The following is a 24,952-nucleotide window of genomic DNA, read 5'->3' as shown; positions in this document are numbered from 1 at the left end:
GCCCCCCGCTCATCGCCCTAGCCCTCCCCGAGGGTTGTGGCCACGCGCAGCGGCGGCGGTTGTTCCGCTTCCCCTCCGGCCCGGGCGGTCGCCATTGCCGAAGGCTCCCAACCTCCCCTCCCTGGCGCCGCCGGGCTCGGCCGCAGCCCGGCCAAGCTTACCAGCGGCTGCGCTTCCGCGCGACTCCTCCCGCCCCGTCGCGCTGTCCTGCCCGGCTCTCCACTCCTAGCACCGCGCGCTCCCCCGGGGCAGCTCCGCAGCCCGCCAGGAGCTCGGACCGAGGCGCCTCGCCGGGGCGGGGACCTTTCCTCCCCTGGGGTAAGTGTGCAGACAGGCCCGCTTGTCCCGGACGCGGGCCGTCGCCCTCTTCCCTCCCTTCTCCGCGGCCTGGCTGATGGGAGCGGCCTGGGACTACGGACCTGCCCCGCGAGGTCCGGGAAGTTGCCACCTGCGAGCTGGGGGCCCCGACTCCTGGGGCGGTGGCTCATTGTCTGCTCCCTGGGGCTGTTTTCTTCTCGGCTTTAGCCCGAAATGGGAAGCTTGCTGGGCTGCCAGGGCTCGCTCTTCCTGGACCCAGCCCTGTTCTGATCGTGGCTCTACCCTTGGTCTTGCCTTCCCTCACGTTTCACCCTCTCCCTTTTTTTCGATTTACTATCGCTGGACGGGACCTCTCGGGGTTCGTTCCTTGATTTTTTCCCCCTCTTTATCTCAGCTCCACCTTGCTATCTCTGTTCCCTGCAGTTTCACTGCTCAGGATTGTTGTCCCAGTTCTTAACTCTTCTCAACTGTAAGCTCTTTTTGCTCTAGTCCACATTAGTAGAAACAGTTTACCCGGGAGTTGAGGGCCTCCGCTTAAGAATAGAATTTTCGGATCTTCTCACAGTGCTTGTTTGATCTTCTGCCAGGAGGTGAATATTTGCTTCTTTAGGTAACTTAGGTGAAGTCGAGGTTGGCTTTTCACCATGTTTGGCTTTCTTTGAAACAGACGCGCCTGCACGCATAAGACGTTGCCACAAATTCCTCGGTGTACTCAACCTTTTGACTGATTGTTTAAAGATATAGTCACCCAAAGAACTGAAGTGTAATTGCCATTGTCAGTTGGTGTAAGTTTGCCCCCATCCAAGTACTTTTAATGGGAATAACTGAGTAATGTGAGCATGATTTGTTGCCCCTTTGATAATATCCAACTCCCATTAATATAATCTTAGTGCAAGTGATCTGTAATTTTTCTGTTTTATTTTTTAAACTTTGTAAAAAGACAATCAAAATGGTTAGGCCTAAAATTAGACTACGACGAGCTGTATTTTGGATCAAGGTTGTGCACGTCACGTTTTTTCCCCTGCTGTGTTGACTCTTCCGCTCTTATAAGTAGGCAGGATATTGAAATGTACAAGAATTTGCTCTGGGGGTTTTGCTTTTGTAGGGTTGTCCAAAAGAATAGCATTAAATAAGTTAGATCGGGATGAAGGCGGTGAACAGTAATTTTTAAAGCAGGTTAAAACTTGTCAGCTTTGCCAGAAGTTGAATGGCTATGTAAAACATTCATGTTCGTCTATATATATTTCTCCCCTCCTCCATGAATGAAAGACTTTTTCATGTTAGAGATATTGATTTAAGGCAATTCTTACTCTTTCACCCTTGGCTTTTAAGTCTTTCTAGCTATTAATTAGCTAAGAACACTGATTTACATTATGGAAACTGAACCTGGGTGTTCGCCTATAATATATGTAGGTCTTAATCTGACTTTCAGATTTTAGTGAAAGAGGTTGACCTAAATTCAGTGTGTTTTGTTTTCACTAAAAACCCCACTGTTACCTTTCTCTCCAACAGGCTCTGGAAAAATAGCTTAGTACTAGCTTCAATACTGTCATCATTTATACCAAATGATTAGTTGTCTGTAATTTATCAGGATGCCTTGTTGGCCTGAGGGATTGAGGTGTAGAAATGTAGCAGTGTGAAACTTGTTCTGTTGATACCAACTTCTCTGCCACTTATTTCTATAAACTGTTTTGTTTGTTTTATATTTGTTTTGAGCTGATGTCTCACTGTGTTATTCAGACTGGCCTCTTAACTCTGGGCTGGAGCCATCCTGCTGCCTCAGCCTTTGGTGCACCAAAACGACAGGCAAAACTCACCCTGCTCTCTAGCCGCAAAAGCAGATAATTTGTATTAAGACTTCCATGGTTATTTCACTTCCATTAGAGTCTTGATCCAGGTTTGCCATCATTCAGAAAGAGTGTTATTATTTTGGACTTGGTGACACTTAATGCCAGTGTTGCAAACTCAAACTCATAAAGTAACTGTTGAGTTTGTAGTGGTATATGTCTACTAAACATGTGGTTCTTTGATCTTCATGATAGGTTTCCATGTAGACATGGCTAACAGTTTAGTTTGTATTTCTTTTCAATTATGTTTTAAAAGAGGGAACTTAGAACTTGTTCTGATAGCTGAGCATAAACTTTCAATTTTACTTTTTTAAAAAATGAGAGAACTTGTATAAGTAGCCAAGGATAAAATAAACAGGTACTGATAAATTTTTCCTGTCTTTAATCTGTCAGTATTGGTTATTTCAATAATGGTTTTCACGTATACATTTCTTTTGGCTTCCTGAATTTTCTGTTTTTGATTAAACTGGGCCATGCGCAAGAATCAAGTCCTCAGGGATTTGATCATTTTATCAAAACCCTTTTCAGTTAGAGGGTTAATTAAATACAGACTAATCAGAGGGAGGGTGTTAAGTTACTTGGAATTTGTTCTAATGAGTTCTTACTTGTATCCTTTTTCCTTTCCATAAGTAGGGAGGAGGGAAATAGCCCCCATTGCCTCAAATACTAATAGTTTTCTTCCAATCAAAATAGTTTCACTACTGATTCTTAGATCACTAGCTGATTATAGTCTGATCATTCATTCAAGATTCTAGAGTTCAAGTCTTTTACTGTGTGGTATCTCATATTGGTATGTACTCCTTATATCCTAAGCACTTATGAATTGGAGGCCTGTATTTGAATCTTGGCTCCTCTTCTTGATCCTGGGTAAGATACACTTTCTTTTCAAAACTTAGTTTTCTCATTTATAATATGGGGATAATAATATAATAATATAATATTAATTTCATAGAGCTGTTTATGCCAGTTTAGACAATGAAGATAAAATACTTAGCAATTGCAGGGATTAAGGTGTGCACCACTGGGCCCAGCAGTCATAATTAAATTTAAAAATTATCTTTCAGGAGAATAAAGTTAATTTTACATGAGAAAAAAAAATAAAATACTTCTACTTTTGAAATAAAATACAGGTTTTTTGAAAATAGTTTTTCTAATGTAAAAGGACGCATATTTCTTATGAAAAATTTGGAAATAGTGAAAACAATTAACAGGACAAAATCATCTTAATCTCAGTTGTCAGAGATAACCTTAATAACAGACTAGAAATGTGTATTTTTCTCTTATTTTTAAAATAAATTCAAAAGTAGTACATGCTCATTATGAAAGGTTCGAACAAATTGATTAATTAAACAGTTAAAATTATTCCTTCCTCACTTTCTAGTCCTATTCCTTAGAGGTATCTACCCACTATTAAAAATATTATTTAAGCATTGGTGTCACATGTTGTATATTTTTTACATTTATTTTAAAATTTTAAAAACCTGATCATAGTGTATTATTTTCCATATTAATATGAATAGTTGCACTTCATCTTTTTGTTTTTGACAATCAGGAAGTAGATGCTCCATTATATGGTAGCAATTAATTAATTTTATTTGCAGTACTAGAGCGGTTGATCCCAGGAACATTCTATCACTGGGCTATATACATCCTCAACCCTTTTTATTATTTTTTAAAATTGTGAGACAGTATCTCACTAATTACCAAGCTGCCCTGGAACTTGTAATCCTGCTGCCTCAGCTTCCCAAGTAGCTGGAATTGACAGACGTGTGCCACCATACTAGCATCTGGTAGTTACTTTAATTATTCATAATCATTTGTTTATTTTGAACAACTAAAACTAGAGCCTTAATGAACTTCCTCATGTCTTTGTGCATACACATTTGTGCATTTCCATAAAGAGAATTTTTTAAACGTGCATTTTAAGATTTGGTAGATTCTAAATTCCCTTCCCAAAAGACTTTACCAATCTATACTTTCTTATTCCTATATTCTTATTGAATTGTAGTTCTTTACACACAATAGGTATTAGTCCTTTACGTAATAGGTATTAATTTGTTACTAAGATTGTTGGAGTGGGGGTGTAGTTTAGTTTTGGTAAGAGCACTTGCCTAGCATGCTCAAGATCCTGGATTCCAACACCAGCGCTGCAAACAAAAAATTCTTCCCCATCCACCTTTATAAAGCACATTCTTCTATATTATGGTACTTTTAATAATTGTTGTTGATTATTTATTTATTTATTTATTTTTGGTACTGGGGATTGAGCCCAGAGGTGCTTTGTTTATCTCTGAGCAACATCTCCCCGCCCCTTTTTGAGATAAGATCTCACTAAATTGCTGAAATTGGTCTTGAACTTTCAATCCTCCTGCCTCAAGACTCCACAGTTGCTGGGATTATAGGCCTATGTCACCATGCCCACAGTAATTGTTTGAATCCTCATCCTTCTGTTATGTTGTTGTTGTTCATGGTAGGTATAAGAGAGCTTAAAATAGTTTGTTACAGAAATAAAATATAGGTGTAAAAGTGTTTTAGGACTGTGGTGTGAAAATTAGTATTATTATAGGGATTGGAGGAGGAAATATATATTTTTTTGTAAGCATCACATTTGCTAAAAAGGGAAAATGCCCCTTTTTGACCCCTGCTTCTCATCTACCTGATTAATCCGCACCTTTCAAGTCTCAATTTTTGTGTGTAGCTTTCTTTGAGAATTTTTCTGATCTCACCATGATTTAGATATTATATATTTTATCTTAACATTTTAACACATAATCTTTATGTTCTGTGTGTTGAAAGCATGAGTTACTCATTTAGAAATAAGAGTTATTTCTCATTTGGGGCATTTTTTTAGTTGTAGATGGACACAATACCTTTATTTAATTAATTTATTTTTATTTGGTATTGAGGATTGAACTCAGTGCCTCATGTGTGCAAGGCAAGCACACTACCTCTGAGCTATAATCCCAGCCCAGTTTGGTGCACTTTTGAATTCTTCCTTAACTTCTTTCTGATCAAGCTATTACATTGGTAATTTGTTTTTTCATGTAAACATTTAAAAGTTTCTCAAAAGATAGAAGGTTTTACACTCAAAATACAAATTAAAGTATAATTTAGCTTTAAAAAATTCCTATTTCTTTAAGTTCTGAGATTATTTAAAAATTTTAATCTTATGAATGAGCAAATTGTTCTATAATAAAAGCAAGCAATAGAGATGGGGAAAGCATTTAGACAAAAATCTTAGGTGCTCTAAAGAGCAAATTACTAAAGAGTTGGCAGTTAGATTGGCAGATATAATAGTGGCAATCAGCTAAATTTTTGATAAAGTTTCTGTATTGTAAATTCTTTTCAAACCTTGTACTCTTCTTGTTAAAGATTTGGAAAAAATAAGGTTTAAAAAAAATTACCTCTTATATTACCTGTAGATAACTACTGTTGATACTTAGGTGTGTTTCTTGCCAGTAGTTTTTCTCCTTTTATTTATGCGTGTATTATACTTTATTTTTATAAAATCAGAATAATTTTGAATAATTGACTTTCTTTTTTACTTAATGATGGATCTTGAACATTTCACTCTGTTCTCCTTTAAAAAATGTTTAAAAATTATTTTTGTTTACCTGACTTTTCATTGTGGGGTTGTAACTAGGTGATAGTTTTTCTTTTAACTTTTTTTTTTTTTCCTCTGGTACTGGAGATTGAATTTAGGGGTGATTTACCACTGAGCAATATTCCCATCCTTTTTTATTTATACAAGGTCTTGTTAAGTTGCCCGAGCTAGCCTTGAAATTTAGATTTCTTTCACTTTAATCTCCTCAGTTGCTGGGATTACAGGTTTGTGCCACCATGCCTGGCTTCTTTTTAACTATTGATAGGAGTATTTAATACTAAAAATTTCTGTTAACTATAGGTATCCCGTAAGTCATAGATTGTGAGGATCCAAAATTTCAGTCATGAATAAATAATTTATCGAAAGGATGGATGAGAATCTTATACAAATTTAGTTTTATTAAGAGTAGGCAAAAGCTGGGCATGGTGGCTGTCATTTGTAATACCAGCAATTTGGGAGACTCAGGCAGTAGAATCACAAGTTTGAGTCTGAGGCCAGCCTGGGCAATTTAGCAAGACCCTGTTTCCAAAAGCACTGGTGGTAGAGCACCTTGGATTTAATCCCTAGTACTTCTGTAGTTACTTATATTATTTAGGAGTCACTACAAATGAGTTATTTTTGAAAATTTAATTTTCCCTGGTCAGTTTTTTTAGATTTTCACATTTATTATTGTAAAAGTTTTTGTAATATTTTTTGTCATTAAGGTCTTTTATTAGCAATTTCATTATTTTTATTTGATCCCTGATTTCTGCTTTTCTCTTTATTTACTCTTGTTCTTTCTTTTTGTTATATTTTTTCTAATCTAATGAATTTTCAGTTCCTTTTAAAAAAAAGTTTTAAAACTCTTAATTTGCTTCTTGAGTACAGCTTTGGCTGCACTCTGTAATTTTACATAAATGATGTTCTGTTCAGTACATTCCAAACAGTTGATAGTTCCAGTTTGTTGTTGTTGTTCTTCGCTTGTTTTCTTAATTTGTTTGGTATGTTCTGTTCTGCAAAGCTTCCAACAAGTTGCAATGCAATAAGTATGTGTTTATCGAGTGAATTTCTTTTAAAAATTAGAAATATTTCTAATTTTAAAAATTCTGGGTGTATGTACACACCTAAGTATCAACAGGTTTCAAATTTAGGCTTTGTTATATATAACAGCAGTTTTAGGTTCACAGCAAAACTGAATATACAGATCAGAGTTCCCATATATCTCATGCTCCCTTCCCTCAAGCCTCCTCAACATTAGCATCATGTACCAGAGTAGTTCTTTGAATCAGCATTGACATGTCATTATCATCCAAAGCCCATAATTTACATTAGGGTTCACTGTTTGTGTTGTGCATTCTATGGGTTTTGACATATGTATAATGACATTTATTCACCCTTATAGTATCATACAGAATAATTTCCCTTCCTCAAAATTCTCTGTTCATCTCTCCTTCCCCAAACCCTTGGCAGCCAGTAATCATTTTACTGTTTCTATTGTTTTTCCTTTTCCAGAATGCCATATAGTTGGAATCACACATTATGTAATTTTCAACTTGGTTTCTTTCCTTTGCAATATGCATTTTAAGTTTCTCTATGTCTTTTCATGACTTGATTGCTCATTTCTTTCTAACACATCCATTGTCTGGGTTTACCACAGTCTATTTATTTATTTTATATTATTATTATAATTTTTAATATCTTTATTTATTTATTTTTATGTGGTATTGGGGATCGAACCCAGGGCCTTGTCTGTGTTAGGCGAGCACTCTACCACTGAGCCACAATCCCAGCCCCTATTATTATTATTTTTTAAATTTTTTTTTAGTTATAGTTGGACACAACTACATTTATTTTATTTATATACATTTTTATGTGGTGCTGAGGATTGAGCCCAGGGCCTTGCATGTGTGAGGCGAGTGAGTGCTCTACCACTGAGCCCCAACCCCGCCCCTACCACTGTCTATTTATTCATGCAATTAATTACTGAAGGACATTTTGGTTGCTTCCAAGTTGTGCAATTAGGAATGAGGCTGCTATACAATATCCATTTCTATGTTTTTTTTCCCTCAGTTTTTCAATGTGGCATAAAATACACTTCAGAAAATTTGCCTTTTTAACCATTTTTAAGTGTATAATACAGTGGTATTAAATATGTTCATAGTAATGGGTGACTATTACCACCATTGCTCTCTATAACTCTCTATAACTCTTCATATTGTAAAACTAATCATATCCACTAAACATAAACTCCCCATTCTACTTCCTGTCTCTTATAATTTTGACTATTCATATAACTGGAATCATCTAGTATTTGCCTTTTTGTGACTGGCTTATAGCATGTTTAAAAATCATTTCTTTTTCCAAGGCTGAATAATATTTCATTGTATGTGTATACCATATTTTACTTACCCATTTATCTATCAGTGGAAACTTGGATTGCTTCTACATTTTACCTGTTGTTAATAATGCTGCTATGAACATAGATGTACAAGTATCTCTTTGATACTCTATTTTCCAAAGTGGAATTGCTTGGGTGTATGGTAAACCTATTTTTAAGTTTTTTGAGGAACCACCAAATTGTTTTCCACACTGGCTATACTTACATTTCCACCAACAATACAGGAAAGTTCTAGTTTCTCTATATCCTTGCTACACTTTTTTTTTGCCCCTTCCAATTTTAAATAGTAGCTATTCTGATGGGTATATGTTGTCTCATGGTAGTTTTGATTTGCAGTGCCCTAATGATTAGTGGCATTCAACATCTTTTCATGTGCTTATTGCCGTATGTATGTATTCTTCAGAGTAATGTTTGTTCAGGTTCTTGCATATAGGTTTTTGTGTGGACATAAGTTTTCAACTGATTTGGGTAAATATCAAGGAATATGATTACTGGATTGTATAGTAAGAATACTTTTAGTTTCGTAAGAAATCCAAAGCAGCTATACACCATTTTGCATTCCTACCAGCAATGAATGAGAATTCCTGTTTCCCCATTTTCTTGCCAGCATGCTGTTACCAGTGGTTTAGATTTTAGCCATTCAGGTGTATGTGAAGTAATAACATTAGTTCTTAAATTTTCAGTTCCCCAATGATTTATGATGTTGAGTATCTTTTCATATGCTTAGCCATCTATATATTTTTTCTTTTTTTTCTATTTCTTTATAAGTATACCGATCTATTATTTGTGTCATTGTTCTTTTTTTTTTTTTTTGTACTGGGGATTGAACCCAGGGGCACTGAGCTACATCCCAAGTCCCTTTTATTCATTAATTTATATTTGGAGACAGAGTCTCACTAAGTTGCTGAGACTGGTCTTGAACTTGTGATTCTGCTGCCTCACCTTCTCAAATTGCTGGGATTATAGGCATGTACTGCTGCACCAGATATCATCTTTGGTGAGTTATCTAATTAGATCTTTTGCCCATTTTTAAAAATTGAGTTCTCATTTTCCTATTGCTGAGTTTTAAGAGTTCTTTGTAAATTTTGGGAAATAGTCCTTTTTTGTGTATTTTTTTCTCCATGTGTGGCTTATCTTCTCGTCCTTTGACTCTGATGAGTTTTTCATACATTTTGATGGCAGTATTTGGTGCAGGTATAAGTTCTATGCCTCTTAAGATCTTTGTTATGGATTATACTTTATCAACAAAAAATTGTGTTGCTTAATATTTTTGCATCTTATATTTTGTCTTAAATTCCCATCTACTTTCTTTGTCCTGCATACTAGTAAAGTTTATCTTTTCTTGCAATTTTGTTTTTGTTGTGTCTCTTTTTAAATTACATGTGGAATATCTTTATTTTAGTCCAGAATGGATACTTAAGACATTTATGCTTATTGTCATAATGATTGCTGGCTTTCTGATGTTTACTTAATGTTTTCTTTTTTATTATTATTATTTTTGCTGTTGCTTTGTTTTTATTTTTAAATTTATGTTGAATATATGTAATAAAATTATCATCTCTGCCATTTTCAAGTCTTTGGTGTGAAGTCCTTTTACATTGTAATGCAGCCATCACCATTATTCATCTCAAATGTTTTCATCTTCCTCAGCTGAAACTTTGTGCTTACTAAACACTGCTCATTCCTTCCTACTGCTAACCTGTAGTGTCCTACCTCTCTAATCTATTTTCTGTCTTTATGATTTTCATAAAAGTGGCATCATACATTAATTGTCCCTTTCTGTCTGGTTTATTTTGGGTAGCATGTTTTCAGGGCTCATTCATGTTATAGTATATGTTTGTACTTCATTCCTTTTTGAGGCTGAGTAATATTCTGTTGTGCCACATTTTGTTTATCCGTTTATCTGTTGGTGTTTTCTGTTTTCATAACTTTGTTCTATTTGCATAACTATGTGAGTTAATCTTGGTTTGCTTCTATTTAAAATATTTGGAATGCATAAATTCTGTATTTAAAGTAGACTAGTTTAAGTGAATTCAAATTTGTTCTAAATTGAAAAAAATTAAACATTTCTGATTTGTCTGAAAAAGAAAATTATTTTGATTCTCCCTTTATCTGAAGACTAGTTTTTTTCCCTAGACCCTCTTCCGTTCATCCTCTTATGCCTTCCAGGATGAGCTTGGCACCCAGGATATCGTTAAAATATTTTTTGTATTTAGTATTTTTAACTTCATCTTTCAGGACTTTTGTCTTAGTAATTACATTCAGTGCTAACACATTATTTAAACTGTATTTAGGTGGATTGTCAGTTTTCTAGGTTTCAAATTTAAATTGATTGATCATATATATCACCTATCATACATTTTTAAAATTTGGTTTTTTTTTTAGTTACACATGACAGAAAATCCATTTTTTTAGAATTATGTGTACATGGACTATATCTTACTCTAATTAGGGCCCCATTGTGTGGATGTGCATGCTGATAGGATTCATTGTATGTTGTACATTTTCATATGTTATATATTTTCAACTAATATTATAGTAGGAGTATTTGGAAGCCATGCATAAAATTATCAAGTCATTGACTTCCTCAGAAATTCTGTCAAAGTTGTTCTGTGTCAACTTGCATTAATCATTTGTTTCAGGCTGTCCCTTCCCCCATTTGTTCTTTTTCCTGTGCCATGATGGTGGTAGGAATTTTCCTTTTTCTTTTTATTGAAGTATTTCAACAGATGGTGTCTTGTAAATGTTCACTATTGTTGCCTGAAATACTAGTTTCTCCTGATTGACATACTTTTTTTTTTTTTTTTTTTAAATTTCCAGAAATACCTTTGGTTGTTACTTTTGTTTCAGTTCTTTTTCTTCCTTGAAATCATTGTAATTGTGGGCTATGGCTGTGGCTCAGTGGTAGAGTACTTGCCTAGCATGTGTGAGGCACTGGGTTCGATTCTGAGCACCGCATATAAACAAATAAAGTTCCATCAATAAATAATAAAAATGTGTTGTTGTTTTTTTTTTAAAGAAAACATTGTAATTGTTAAGTTGGCTCACCATTTCTGTCCTCTCTGGGAGCTGCTCAAATGTTTGCCCTTATTATCACCTTTGATTTTCATTTTTTATCTTCAGTATTGATTTTATTTCTGCTATTGCAGTTTTAATTTTTTGCATTCTTTTAAAATTTATCCTCTCTTTTTCCTTCTCCTCCTCCTTCCTCATGTTTTGCCTCATGAGTTTGTAGTCCTTCTGCCTCAGCATCCCTGGTACCTGGGATTATAGGTGTATGCACATGGCCCCCTTTTCTTCTTAAATTACTCTCATTTTATCTTGGTCTTTTATTTCAACATACACCTGTTTTATAAAGTTTGCCTAATGTTGGGAAGTTAGTTGGTTTTGGGCCCTATTTCCATGTGAAGAGTAATCTTTCTTCTTCCTTGTGCTGATTTATTTTTTTGTTGGGATCATTGCATTTTTTTTTTTTGCTGCCTATTCATCACTGAATAATAATTGTGCATTTGTTAGAAATGTTTGTGGGTTCTCCTTGCCTTTGCAGTTGACTGTGGTTCTGGATGAAACTTTTGCTTATGTGTATGTTGAGAGTTAAAAACACAACCTATCGCCTGATTCCCAATGAATAGTGGGCATTCGTCTAATATGCAGTTCTAGTTAGGGTAATGGGATCTTATCAAAGTGTTTCTATCCGTGTAAATCTGAACTGACATAATATATAAAAATCTTTGGTTTCTAGAATGTGCTACACTAAGAGCTCTTCCTGGTTCTAGCTGGTGTAAGGTTAGAATCAAAGCAAGCTGTGTTACACTTTACTTTTTTGATTACGCCTCTCAGGAAGCGATGTGTTTGTCAGTCCAGGTTTCTGCTCTTATACAGCTCTGCCTGAACCTTACATATACACAAACACTTAGATATTTCTTATTTGTTTTCTGGAACATGCATGCCATTCTAATGTATGTAGAAAAATCAGAGAAGATAAGGAACTCTGGTTGCTACAAGAACTGCCTCTGCATAACAGTGGATGTTTTGACTAGTTTGTTCCTTTGAGAGTGACATTGAGTCTCTAAATAAAGGGATGGCTAGTGCAGAGGGACAAGGTATCTTCCTATCTTCTTTTAGGCAAAGGGTTGAACTTCATTTTATGAGGCAGAACATGGTTGGTTCATCAGTCTTTTTCAGTTAAGTTTTAATGACCTTATAGCTAGTGGGAATACTCAGAGGTCTGGTATAAATTGTGTTCATTGAAATCTGGGACAAACTACATGAGTGACTTTGATTTGATACCATTATTCACTAGAATGAGTCTGTTCCTTTGTTTTCTTGCACATGTAAGCACATACTCTACCACTGAACTACACCTGCAACTCTGTTCCAGTTTTTAAGACTTAGATTACCACTTAAGTAATCAAATCAGTCTTTTTTTAAAATATATTTTTAGTTGTTGATAGACTTTTAGTTTATTTATTTATATGCAGTGCTGAGAATCAACCCAGTGCCTCACACATGCCAGGCGAGCGCTCCTGCTGAGCTATAGCCCCAGCCTCTCAAATCAATCTTGACCTTCATCTTTTTTTTTTTTTTAATTAATTTTTATTGTAGGTTGTTCAAAACATTACATAGTTCTTGATATATCATATTTCACACTTTGATTCAAGTGGGATATGAGCTCCCATTTTTACCCCATATACAGATTGCAGAATCACATCAGTTGCACAACCATTGATTTACATATTGCCATTCTGGTGTCTGTTGTATTCTGCTGCCTTTCCTATCCTCTACTATCCCCCCTCCCCCCTCCCCTCCCCTCTTCTCTGCCTACCCCCTCTACTGTAATTCATTTCTCCCCCTTATATTTTTCCTCCTTTCCCCTCACTTCCTCTTGTATGCAATTTCGTATACCCCTGAGGGTCTCCTTCCATTTACATGCAATTTCCCTTCTCTCTCCCTTTCCCTCCCACCTCTCATCCCTGTTTAATGTTAATCTTCTTCTCATGCTCTTCGTCCCTACTCTGTTCTTAGTTACTCTCCTTATATCAAAGAAGACATTTGGCATTTGTTTTTAAGGGATTGGCTAGCTTCACTTAGCATAATCTGCTCTAATGCCATCCATTTCCCTCCAAATTCTATGATTTTGTCATTTCTTAATGCAGAGTAATACTTCATTGTGTATAAATGCCACATTTTTTTTATCCATTCGTCTATTGAAGGGCATCTAGGTTGGTTCCACAGTCTTGCTATTGTGAATTGTGCTGCTATGAACATGGATGTAGCAGTGTCCCTATAGTGTGCTCTTTTTAAGTCTTTAGGGAATAGCTGGATCAAATGGTGGTTCCATTCCGAGCTTTCTAAGAAATCTCCATACTGCTTTCCAAATTGGCCATACCAATTTGCAGTCCCACCAGCAATGTACAAGAGTACCCTTTTCCCCACATCCTCGCCAGCACTTGTTGTTGTTTGACTTCCTAATGGCTGCCAATCTTACTGGAGTGAGATGGTATCTTAGGGTGGTTTTGATTTACATTTCTTTGACTGCTAGAGATTGACCTTCATCTTTCACTAAAAGATTTTACCTGAGATTGAAAATTATCACTTTAACAGGGAAAAGTTATCTTGTCCCAATTTGTATATATTTGATATTCAGTGAAGTTGAACACTTCATATATTTATTGCTCCTCCTGTGCCCTCACCCATTTTTCTTTTTTTTATATTGGAGATTTAACCCAGTGTACCCTTTACCACTGACGTATATATCCTATTCCTGTTTTGAGACAGGGTCTCACTAAGTTGCAGGGCCTTTCTAAGTTGCTGAGGCTGGCCTTGAACTTGTGATTCTCCTGTTTCAGCCTTGTGAGTTGCTGGGATCACAAACATGCACCACCACTCCTGGCCCTTTTTCATTTTTTAAAGTTTATAAATTTTTTAGTTGTAGATGGATGGACACAATTCCTTTATTTATTTAATTATTTATTTATGGGGTGCTGAGGATCAAATTCAGTGCTTTCTACATGCAAGGCGAGACTACCACTCTCAGCTACACCCCAGCCCCCATCTTTCCATTTTGAATTGCCATTCGGAGTTTGTGGCTAAACTTAGACAAGCTAGACTTAATAGTGTTTAATGCATTTCTTCTTTCTACATTTTTTAGTAGTCTTTGTTGTTATTTGCCTGTTCTCTCCCCATTCTCTACTGTACAGATAGTACTAAAGCATTTTCTGAGCCTCATCAATTTAATTTCGCCATACTTGATCATGTTTCACTTTTTAGTGTGGTGATGGAGCAGAGGCCAAAGGAAAGAAGCAAAAAATAAATAAATAAAAAATAAAGATCACATCTGAATTACACAATTTCTTTACTCCTGCATTTTCTCTGTATACAGAGACCTCTCTTTGCCTGGCAGATTCCTTCCCATCTTTCAAAAGCCAATCTGATTTCTTTGTCTATTTATTTATTTACTTACTTACCTATTTATCTATCTATCTATTTATTTATTTATTTTATTTTTCTTTTTTGTGCTGGGGATTGAACCCAGGGCTTCAGGCATGCTAGGCAAGAACTCTACCACTGAGCCACATCCCCAGCCCTCTGGGTTTTCTTCCATTGGATTTCTTTGATCTCTTTCAGCTCTTACTTCATTGCTGAGTGTTATATGTTCCTCTTTCCCCCTGACTGACCTCAAAACCAAGACTAACTTTTTATTTTATTTTGTAGTATGAGGCCTTGTACCTTGTGAACAACACCCTGGAACTATATCAACCCTTTATTTCCTTTTTTCTTTTTTAAAATTTTTTATTTATTTATTTTTACTTTTTAACTTTTTATTAGTTGCTCAAAACATTACAATTTTCTTGACATATCATACATTTGATTCAAATGGGGTGTGAATTCTTATATTTCCACGTGTACAGATTGCAGTATTACATTGGTTTTACAGCAACTACATACAGCCATACTAGTGTCTATTGTATTCTTCTACCCTTTCTAACCCCCCTCCCCTGCCCTCCCCTCCCATCACCTCTCTTTACCTACTCTACTGTGAGACTTTTCTCTCTCTCTTTTCTTTCTTTCTTTTTTTTTTTTTATTTTTAAATTTTATTTGGAGACAGTGTCTCCCTAAGTTGCCATGGCTGCTCTTAACCTTGTGATCCTCCTGCCTCAGCCTCTGGAATAGCTAAGATTATAGGTTTACACTATAATGTCCAACTAAGACTCAAGTCTTTGATCTCTCATACCTGTTACATTTAGGCACCAAAGAAATATTTAAGGGCTGGGGATATAGCTCAGTTGGTAGAGTGCTTGCCTCTCATGCACAAGACCCTGGGTTCAAATTCCCAGCACCACACACACACACACACACACACACACACACACACTCATACACACACACAAAATATTTGAATGAATTAGGAAAAACTTAAGAATTCTTATTATTTCCCCCTAAATATGTTTTTTAATTTATTGTTTCTTATTCTAGTGTGGAAATGGGAAGAAAGCAGGAATCTCTGTTTGGGGTTTTTATAATGATCACATACTACTTTTAAGAATAAAAACAAGCTGGGCACAGTGGCACACACCTGTAATCCCAGCAGCTCAGGAGGCTGAGGCAGGAGTATTGTGAGTTCAAAGCAGCTTCAGCAAATTAGTGAGGCCCTAAGTAACATAGCAAGACCTGTCTCAAAATAAAATGGGCTGAGGATGTGGCTCAGTGGGTAAGCGACCCTGGGTTCAATCCCTGATACCAAAAACAAGCAAACAAAAAGAATATAAACAACATTCCTCAACTTCCAGGTGCTTCCATTGCCCAGTACCTACAATTTTCTTCTGGGCCCATTCAGCATAGTCTTTATTTGCGACTACTTGCTACCATATGCAAGATTATCCTTACTGTCTCACAAGCTAGGTTATACATATTTTTCCTCCTACCTGGAATCCTATCTTCTGGTTAGGAATATGATCTCTTATAAATACCAAGGGATACTTGTATTGGAAATTGAATAGTGAGAATTTAGACTATTTAATGTCCTGGTCTCATCTTGAACATATGATTATTAAGGTGTGAGGTTTCTGGATCTGTTTTATCAAAAGTTAGAACAATTAATTAAATGTCCCATTTCCATTTAATTGTCCTCACTTTCTAGAATAGTGACCTTCAAGAAGATAGTGAATGTGTGTGTCTTCTCGTTTTCTGGACCTTCATTACTCTAAAGAAGGAGAAACCCTTTAATTCTTATGCCTTCACAAACAAAATCTGTTAATTCACCAATTTATTTGTTCAACAAATAATAACTCATTGCCTACTCTGGCCTGGGCACAATGCTATGTATTAATAGAATGGGCAACCAGATAATTCACTGAGTCTGTGCTCTCAGAGTTTATACCATAATTAGAGAAGACACATTTGTTCATCAAGATGAATATTAAGATAAAGGAAATAGCTAGGCAAGGTGATGTAAGCCTGTAAGAGGCTTGCAAGTTCAAAGTTAGCCTCAGCAAGTTAGCGAGGTCCTAAGCAACTTAGTGAGAACCTGCCTCAAAATAAAAAACAAACAGGGCTGGGGATGGGGCTTAGTGGTTAAGCATCCCGGAGTTCAATCCCCAGTATACCAAAAAATAAATTAAAAAAAAAAAGGGACTGGAGATGTCAAAGATTGAGTGCCCCTGCACGCAATCCCCTTTAAGAAGAAGAACAAGGGCTGGGGTTGTGGCTCAGTGGTAGAGCACTCGCCTAGCACGTGAAGCCCTGGATTCTATCCTCAGCATCACATATAAATAGATAAATAAAGATATTGTGTCCAACTACAACTAAAAAATAAATATTAAAAAAATAACGAAAGTTACTAGCAAAAATAAATAATCCAGACAGCAGTTTTTGTTTTTTAAAATGATGACTGTTGTCAGCCTTCTTTTCACATGAAGTATAATAGCATAGAATGTAGGAGACACAGCTAAGAAATCATGAAAGTGATTCTGTTTCTGAACATAATAAAAACTAAAAGTGGTTTTGTCTCCTTCAGAAGTAATCCCATTGAAAAGCCATGTGGTTATTCCAATGATGCTTCCATTTCTTCAAATCATTTAAAAACTCTTTGAATTGCTCTTGGACCGTCATTTTGTTTTCTTTTTTTGGTAGCGGAGATTGGACCCAAGGGCGCTTAAGCACTGAGCCACATTTCCAGCCCTTTTTATATTTTATTTTGAGACAGGGTCTCACTAATTTGCTGAAGCTGGCTTTGAACCTGGAATCCTCCTGCCTCAGCCTCCCTAGTCTCTGGGATTATAGGAGGGCACCACTATGCCTGGCCCTGTTAGAGTATCTACTTCACCAGAGACAAACTCATCATCTCTGCCTCAGTGTCCGTCTTAACTTTGATGTGTCTGCCTCCCAACACTTGCTTTCTTTTCCTCAAGAACTCACTTAAAAATTTTAAGACTGAGATATAATTCAGAGGAGATCAGGCTTGTATGGCTATAAACAGGACTGAGATATAATTCATATGTGATAAAGTTCACCATTTAAGGTGAATTTTTGTATGTGTGTATATATATTCACAAGATTGTACAATCATCACCACTAATTCCAGAATATTTGAATCACCTCAAAGAGAAACTCCCATTCAAGAATAGTCACCCCTATACCCCTAAACAAGCAATAATCTGTTTTTTTTTTTTTCTGCCTTTCCTATCCTCTACTATACCCCCTCCCAAATAATCTGTTTTTAATCTTTAAATTTACTATTTGGACATATATATCCAATATGTGGTCTTTTGTGACTGGTTTCTTTCACTTAGTACAATGTTTCCAAGGGCCATCCTTCTTGTAGCATGAATCAATACTTCCTTTCTTTTTTCCCCCTTTTAGTGCCAGGGATGGAACCTTGGGCCTCCCACGTATTAGGTAAGCACTCTGCCATTGAGCTATACCCTAAGCCATTTTCAATTTTTATTTTGAGACAGTCTTCCTAAGTTGCCCAGAAGACCTCAGACTTGTTATGGTCCTACCTCAGCCTCTTGAGTAACTGCAATTACAACCATGCCCAGCTTTCATTCCTTTTATTATCCAAATAATATTTCCATAGTATGAATAACATTGCATTTCATGGATCTTTTCATCAGTTATTGGATATTAAGGTAGTTTTTTTTCTTTCTTTTTTTAATCGTTATGAACAATATTGCTACGAACATTTATGTACAGGTATTATCTTTCTGAAAAGTTTGTTAGATAAGTTATACAGCTAAAATTCATATATTTTAAAACCAAAAGTAGAAAGCTTCTCATACTATTCCATTTATAAGGCTTAGCATTGTCAATTTATTTTCTGGTGAAGATTCTGAAACAAAGTGGGTTATTATTTGTTTATAGTGCCTTTAAACTAATGAAGGTCTGTGGGCTATTTTTGCATCATTATTTGAATTAAAAGTTTATAAACATTTGTTGAAAGTATTATGTTGTACATAGATGCAGAGAAGTATGGAAGGTGTTCCTTGCCAGCCAGTTAGTATTCTTTTTTAAAAAATTCCATTTTGAGACAGGGTCTTGCTAAGTTATGAGGCTGACCTTGAACTTGGATCCTCCTGCCTCAGCCTTCCAAGTTATTAGAATTACTGGTGTGTTCTGCCTCACCTGGAAGTTAATAATTTTGTAGAAAGAAAGAAGTAAAAGTTAGAAAGCAGATGATCAACATTAAAGGAAGTGTGTAACTATCATATTGATGGATGGGACTGTATCATTCCAGGTCTAGTCAAAAGCGATTTGAACATGAAAAGAACGATTGACTGACTTTTAACAGGGGAATGGCAGGATTATGAAGAATTAGCTAGTAAAATGTAAATAGAACATAAGAAATTAAGAAGTAAGAAATAAAAGAACACGGGAATGACAAAAGCAGTGGCTACTACCACCAGAGTTGAGATAGAGCACCCAGAGATGAGCCCTCCCTCCTTCTAGTGCTAAGCTCTGAACCTTGTGGGAGAGCGTATGGTTGTGGATCACTGTAATAGCAGAGAAATCTCTGCCATTTAGTGGTTTTGTGTTGGCCATAGTTGCTGGACATCTGCCTGTAGGATGTCATGGAAAGCTGTTCACAGTTAACTCTGCTACAAAACTGCACAAGAGGGGTAGGTGGGAATAGGCTGCTGGAATGGGGCTCCACCTGAACTGGGTGCTGCTGGCCACCTTGTCCTATTGGAGTCTGACACTGGAGGAACCACCTGCCTCTGAGGAGTTTGGTGGAACCAGGAAATAAAATTCTTTTTTCCCTGAAATGTCTCCAGCGCCCTCTACTGACAAAACTTATTATTGTGCTATCTGGCCAAAGAAAAATATAGGCCCTTTTCCATTTTCAGAGTAGGCCAAAAGGATGATGTGGAATTGAGAGGCATTAGATTAGTAATCAGCATAGGAATGGCATTAAGTGCTGCTATAGGATCTCAGAGGAGTAGAGATCATGTCAGGTTATGGCAATAAAGGAATAAGCAGTGTTTGAGAGAACTTGTAAGATGAATAGATTGGTTTTTTGAAATTAAAGATAACTTACTGGTTTTCCTCAAAAAAGGAAAAGCATTCCGCTCCATTGTCTACAGGGAGATATCCAGTGTTAATCACTCAATAAAATGTGGCCAGTTAGTGGGTATGGTGTGGTGGGAAAGCTTTCTACGATGGTGCTTACTGCTGCTTTTGTATCTTTGTTTACATTAAAAAAATGTTATTGAGATGCTAAATTTCATAAAGGAATACTGTGAGGAGCTTTCTGTCTTTTACTTTTTAAACTATATGAAGTTTATTTGCAGAATTTTTCTAACCAATTTGTCAAATAGAAAATAGGTATTGTTTTGGTGTTTTTCAGGTGATCATTAAGAAGAGATTTTCTTTTCATTTTCTTTCCCAAGGATTGAACCCAGGGGCACTTAACCACTGAGCCACATCCCCCAGCCTTTTTCTGTATTTTTATTTAGAGACAGAGTCTCACTGAGTTTGCTAAGTGCCTTGTAAAGTTGCTGAGGCTAGCTTTGAATTCAGCCATCTTCCTGCCTCAGCCTCCTGAGGCGCTGGGATTACAGGCATGGGACATTGCATCTGGCTAGAAGAGATTTTCTGATGGAACATTGTATCTTTGAATTTATCTCTTCCTTGACCCCAAATTTTCACATGATTGCTCTTCTTAAGAACAGGGTTCTGTACACCAGCGGTGAAACTCCACATCATGTACAACCTAAAGATCGGGAAGTTATGCTCTATGTATGTATAATATGTCAAAATACATTCTGCTGTCATGTAGAACTAAAAAGAAAAAATAAAAAAAGAAAAAGATCAGGGTTCTAGCTGACTCTTGCCAGCAATATAGAAAATTCTCCTTGAGCCACTTACCTGTTAACACTTTTATATTTGGTCAGAATGGGAGATAATGGTATCTTCTTAATGGTTGTCATCATGGGAGATATAAAATGGTATCTGCTAGTAGCCTTAATTTATTTCCACAATTTCTGAGATTGGGCATATTCTCACGTATGTGTTTATTCTTTGTCCTCTTCTGTGAAATGCTTGCTCTTGTCCTTTGTTCATTATTTATTGGATCACTTATCTTCTTTCTGGGAATCCTTTATCCAAGATATGATACATTTTTATCAGTTACTTTTGTTGTAGTCCTGGTTTGTAGCTTTGTATTCTACAATCCAGAATGTAGTCATATTTAATAGTCTTTTTCCTCACAGTGCTTTCTAAACATGAAGATATTTTCCTATATAAAGATATACTTCTATATAATCATCTAAGATAATTTTAACTTTAATATCAAATCTTTGTCTAAAATTTTTTTGGTCTGATGTAAGATAGTAGTCTCTCTTTACCTGGATTCCCACAACTCAGAGCTTGGACAGACGGCTTATGTAACTTTACCTTATTAGGAATTTCAGAAATACTTGTGATTGAGAATGAAGTAATCATTTTCTTTCAATTTATGTCTATTTTTTTAATAGTAAGTTTTTAAGAGTAAGTTTTTCAACCTGACTCCTAAATAAATGAAACTGGAATTTTTTTTGGCCTAGAGGCAATATGAAATAATTATTGGGATGTTAAATGTACTAGGAACCAAGAATGTTTGGGAATTTCTGTTCTAGGAAATTCATATTTTTATATGATATTGTAAATGGTATCTTTTCTCCATTTCATTTTCTGTTCAACATACAAAAATTCAATTGAATTTGTGTGTATTCCTCTTTGTCCTACAAATTTGCATTTATCCTAATAATTTATCACTTAGTGTTCTAGTCAGTTTTTTTCACTGCTGTGACTAAAGGATCTGACCAGCACAACTGTAGGGAAGGAAAAGTTTATTTGAAAGCTCGCAGTTTCAGAGGGCTTAGTCCATAGAAGGCGGGCTCCATTCCTCAGGGCTCCAGGTGATGAAGAGCATCATGGCTGGAGAGTGTGGCAGAGGGAAGCAGCTCACATCAGGAAGCAGAGAGAGACAGACTCCACTTCAAACACAAATATATACACCAAAATCATGCCCTAATTCCCACCTCCTCCAGCCACACCCTATCACTTCAGTTACCACTCAGCTAATTCCTATCAGAGGATTCATTCACTGATTGGGTTAAGACTCTTATAACCCAGTCATTTCTCCTGAGCCTTCTTGCATTGTCTCACACGTGAGCTTTTGGGGGATATCTCACATCCTAACCATAACACTTAGCCTGCATTTTGTAGGCAATCATTTGCAACTAATGACATTTGTTTCTTCTAATATAACATACCAAGAGAGACAAAAGAATTAATGATAATAATAAATTTAAAACTCTTCAAAGCACTTTTCACATCCTGGAATCTCCCATCCCCATTCAATGTGAAAGAATAGATAATATAGATTATTTAGTGACTGAAGGAAGGAACTAAAAGGAAAAGTTGAATTGGCTTTCAATAGACAGCTTATATATATATATATATATATATATATATATATATATATATATATATATATATATATATTATTTTTTTGCCTAAAATGACTAACATTATTTATTTGAAAAACACATTTTGAATTTTTATGATGTATTTAATAATTTACCAGGTGCCTTGGAGAATTTAAAAAGACTTATAGATTTAGTGTCCTCTCAGAGAATTCAGGAAAGGAAATCTGATACCTAACAATAGATGATAATAGGGGCAGTATCATAATTTGGTATTTGCTAAATGTGTCATAATGGTGAAGATCCCATTGTGGATGTCATTCTCTGAATGTAAAAAACAGAAGAAATGAGAATCTTTAGCACTGCTAATTTACATTCAATTCTATTCAATATTTGGTCCTTGTTTCATGTAATTGTAAAGCTAAGCAAGGTTCCTGTGTTGTCTGAGAACTGAAAATTACAAGGACTATTTTGGTAAAAAATAGATTGTTATATTGGGTTTCTGATATTACAGGCACTATTTGTTTTGCTTATGCTGGCAATTTTATATAGTTTACAAAGGTGTATCAAGTATGCAAAACAAGAAAAAAATCCGATTTAACTCAGTGCCCTGTTTTTGTTCCCTTCCACTCCTAAAGTAATCATTAAAATATATATATATATATATATATATATATATATATATATATGTCTTAAACACACACTTCCACACAAATGATAGCTATAGGTGGTAATAGATGTGTTAGTAATCATTATACAGTGTATATCGCATCATGTGATATGTATAATTTTTGTCAGTTATGTCTCAAAGCTGGGAAAACTATGGTGCATTCTTCCATTTTTTAAAAAAATATAATCGTATACATTGATATGCCAATTTCATCCTTCCCCACTCCCTTCAGTAAATGATAGCATTACATATACACATTATATATATACATATATAGTTATATACAAGCTGTGTGTGTGTGTGCCATATATACATATATATTCCCCCCAACACCATCTTGCATTTTCATCCAATATGTTTTGATGAATATAGCAATATATGGAGTGATTTTTCCCTCTTGCTGTCCTTTTTTATTTCTTGCATGGGTTTTTTTTTTTTTTTTTTTTTTTTGTATTAGAGATTGGTGTCAGGGATTTGTTTTGTAGCTTCATAATCCCTTAGTTTGTGATATAGTTAATTCAGGCAATCCACTATTATGGCCATTGGAATTGCTTTCAGTCTTTTGTTGTTTCATATAATGCTACAATTATAGCCTAATGTATGTCTTTTTGTATTTTTGCCAGTGAAATCTTTGGAATAGACTCCCAGAAATAGGATATCTGGGTCTGTAACTTAAACTCTCTGTTACACTGCTTTCATATTAAATGTAAACCATATTTTGTTAAACCCACCCCACAGAATTTCGGGGGGAAAAAAAAACACAATGAATGCCCTAACTGTAATAGAAAAAAATAAAAGAAAACAAATATATATATTTCTGTTTGTAAATACTTGATCACAACCACACAAAAAAGTCATTCTGAAGTACTCAGAGGCTTGTATGTATATGTGGGCATGGCTACAGGGCAGTCTCACACATGTGGACTAGTTTGGTGACTTAGAATGAGCATAGTACTCTTGGTGATATGCTTTTCCAAATGGTGATTAGGCCTCTTGGTAAAATCCGAACAAAACAAAGTATAAGCTCTTCATACTGACTTATTTTTGATAGAATAGCTGGAAAATTCAAGTATGTTAAAAATACAAATTTTCAAAACAGTCTTTTAAATGTAAAAAACAAAACAAAACCTATATACCAGGTTCAGAGAATTGTGATTTTTTTTTTAAAGATATAAATTATGTATGGTAGAACATTCAGGAGTTTTAAGTACATTGTAGAACATTTTACATCTATGACCTCTGCTCCTTGAATCCCAGTAGAATCACTTTTTTCCCCTAATACTGTTTATCTGTGCTTTCTCTCTTTTTTTAGATTAATGCCACCAGACATATTTTACTAGTTTTGTCTAAGACTCAACTTTTAACTTTACTGATTTTTTTCTATTGTATATTAGTCTTTTATGCAGCAATTTTTGCTTTTATCCCAATTATTTCCTTCCCACCTTCGTAGGGTTTATTTTTTCTATTATTTGGACTTCTTAGACTGGATACTTAACTCATTAATTTTAATGCTTTTTTATATAAAAATTCAGAGTTATAATTATCTTTAAGAACCTCATATCCTATATTTTTTTTGAGATTATGGTAAAATAATATAGAACATAAACTATACCATTCTAACCATTTTAGGGGTACAATTTAGTGATGATAAGTACATTTACAGTATTACATATCCATCAGCACTATCCATGTCCAAGAATTTTTTCATGATCCCAAACAAACTTTGTATGCACTAAACAGTAACTCCTCATTTCATCCTTTCCGTAGCCTCTGGTAATCTCTTTTGTACTTTAATACAGTTCTAAAATTTCTTATTCAATTCTAAGTGTGTTCTAATAGTTTATTGGAGGTGTTTTATTTATATAAACTTAAGGGATTTCCCCCTCCAGTTATCTTTTTGATATTGATTTCCAAATCAGTTGATTTCATTTAATTCTTTCTCATATAAAAATGTGTGCAGAGTGATGCCCATCTTGTTAAATTTTTTCTTTGTTTCTGTCTTACCTCATTCTTGAGATAGTTGAGTTGGATCTTCAGTTTCTTTTGGCAGCTTTCCCCCTTACAGTACTGAAGATATTCCACTGTTTTCTTGCTTTCATCGTTGATAGCAAGAAGTAGCTGACACTTCAATTGCTGTGTCCATAAAGTTTGTCTTTTTTTTCTCTTTTGGCTAACTTTTAACAATTCTTTGTCTTTGATGTTATTTTGCTATAATGTGGCTACATGTA

At 35.4% G+C, this 24,952-nt stretch overlaps 1 protein-coding gene across 1 annotated transcript in view; it reads left to right on the top strand.

The window, feature by feature from the left end:
- Positions 1-43: 43 nt before the first annotated feature.
- Pak2 (p21 (RAC1) activated kinase 2) overlaps positions 44-24,952 on the top strand; it is a 73,185-nt gene continuing 48,276 nt past the window's right edge. The window contains exon 1 of the mRNA XM_076868834.1: positions 44-318. The gene's annotated coding sequence lies outside the window, so the exon portion shown is untranslated. The remainder of the gene's footprint in view (positions 319-24,952) is intronic.

The sequence above is a fragment of the Callospermophilus lateralis genome, chromosome 10 (assembly GCF_048772815.1).
Source record: "Callospermophilus lateralis isolate mCalLat2 chromosome 10, mCalLat2.hap1, whole genome shotgun sequence".
Classification (NCBI taxonomy): domain Eukaryota; kingdom Metazoa; phylum Chordata; class Mammalia; order Rodentia; family Sciuridae; genus Callospermophilus; species Callospermophilus lateralis.
This window is presented reverse-complemented; position numbering and strand designations above follow the sequence as displayed.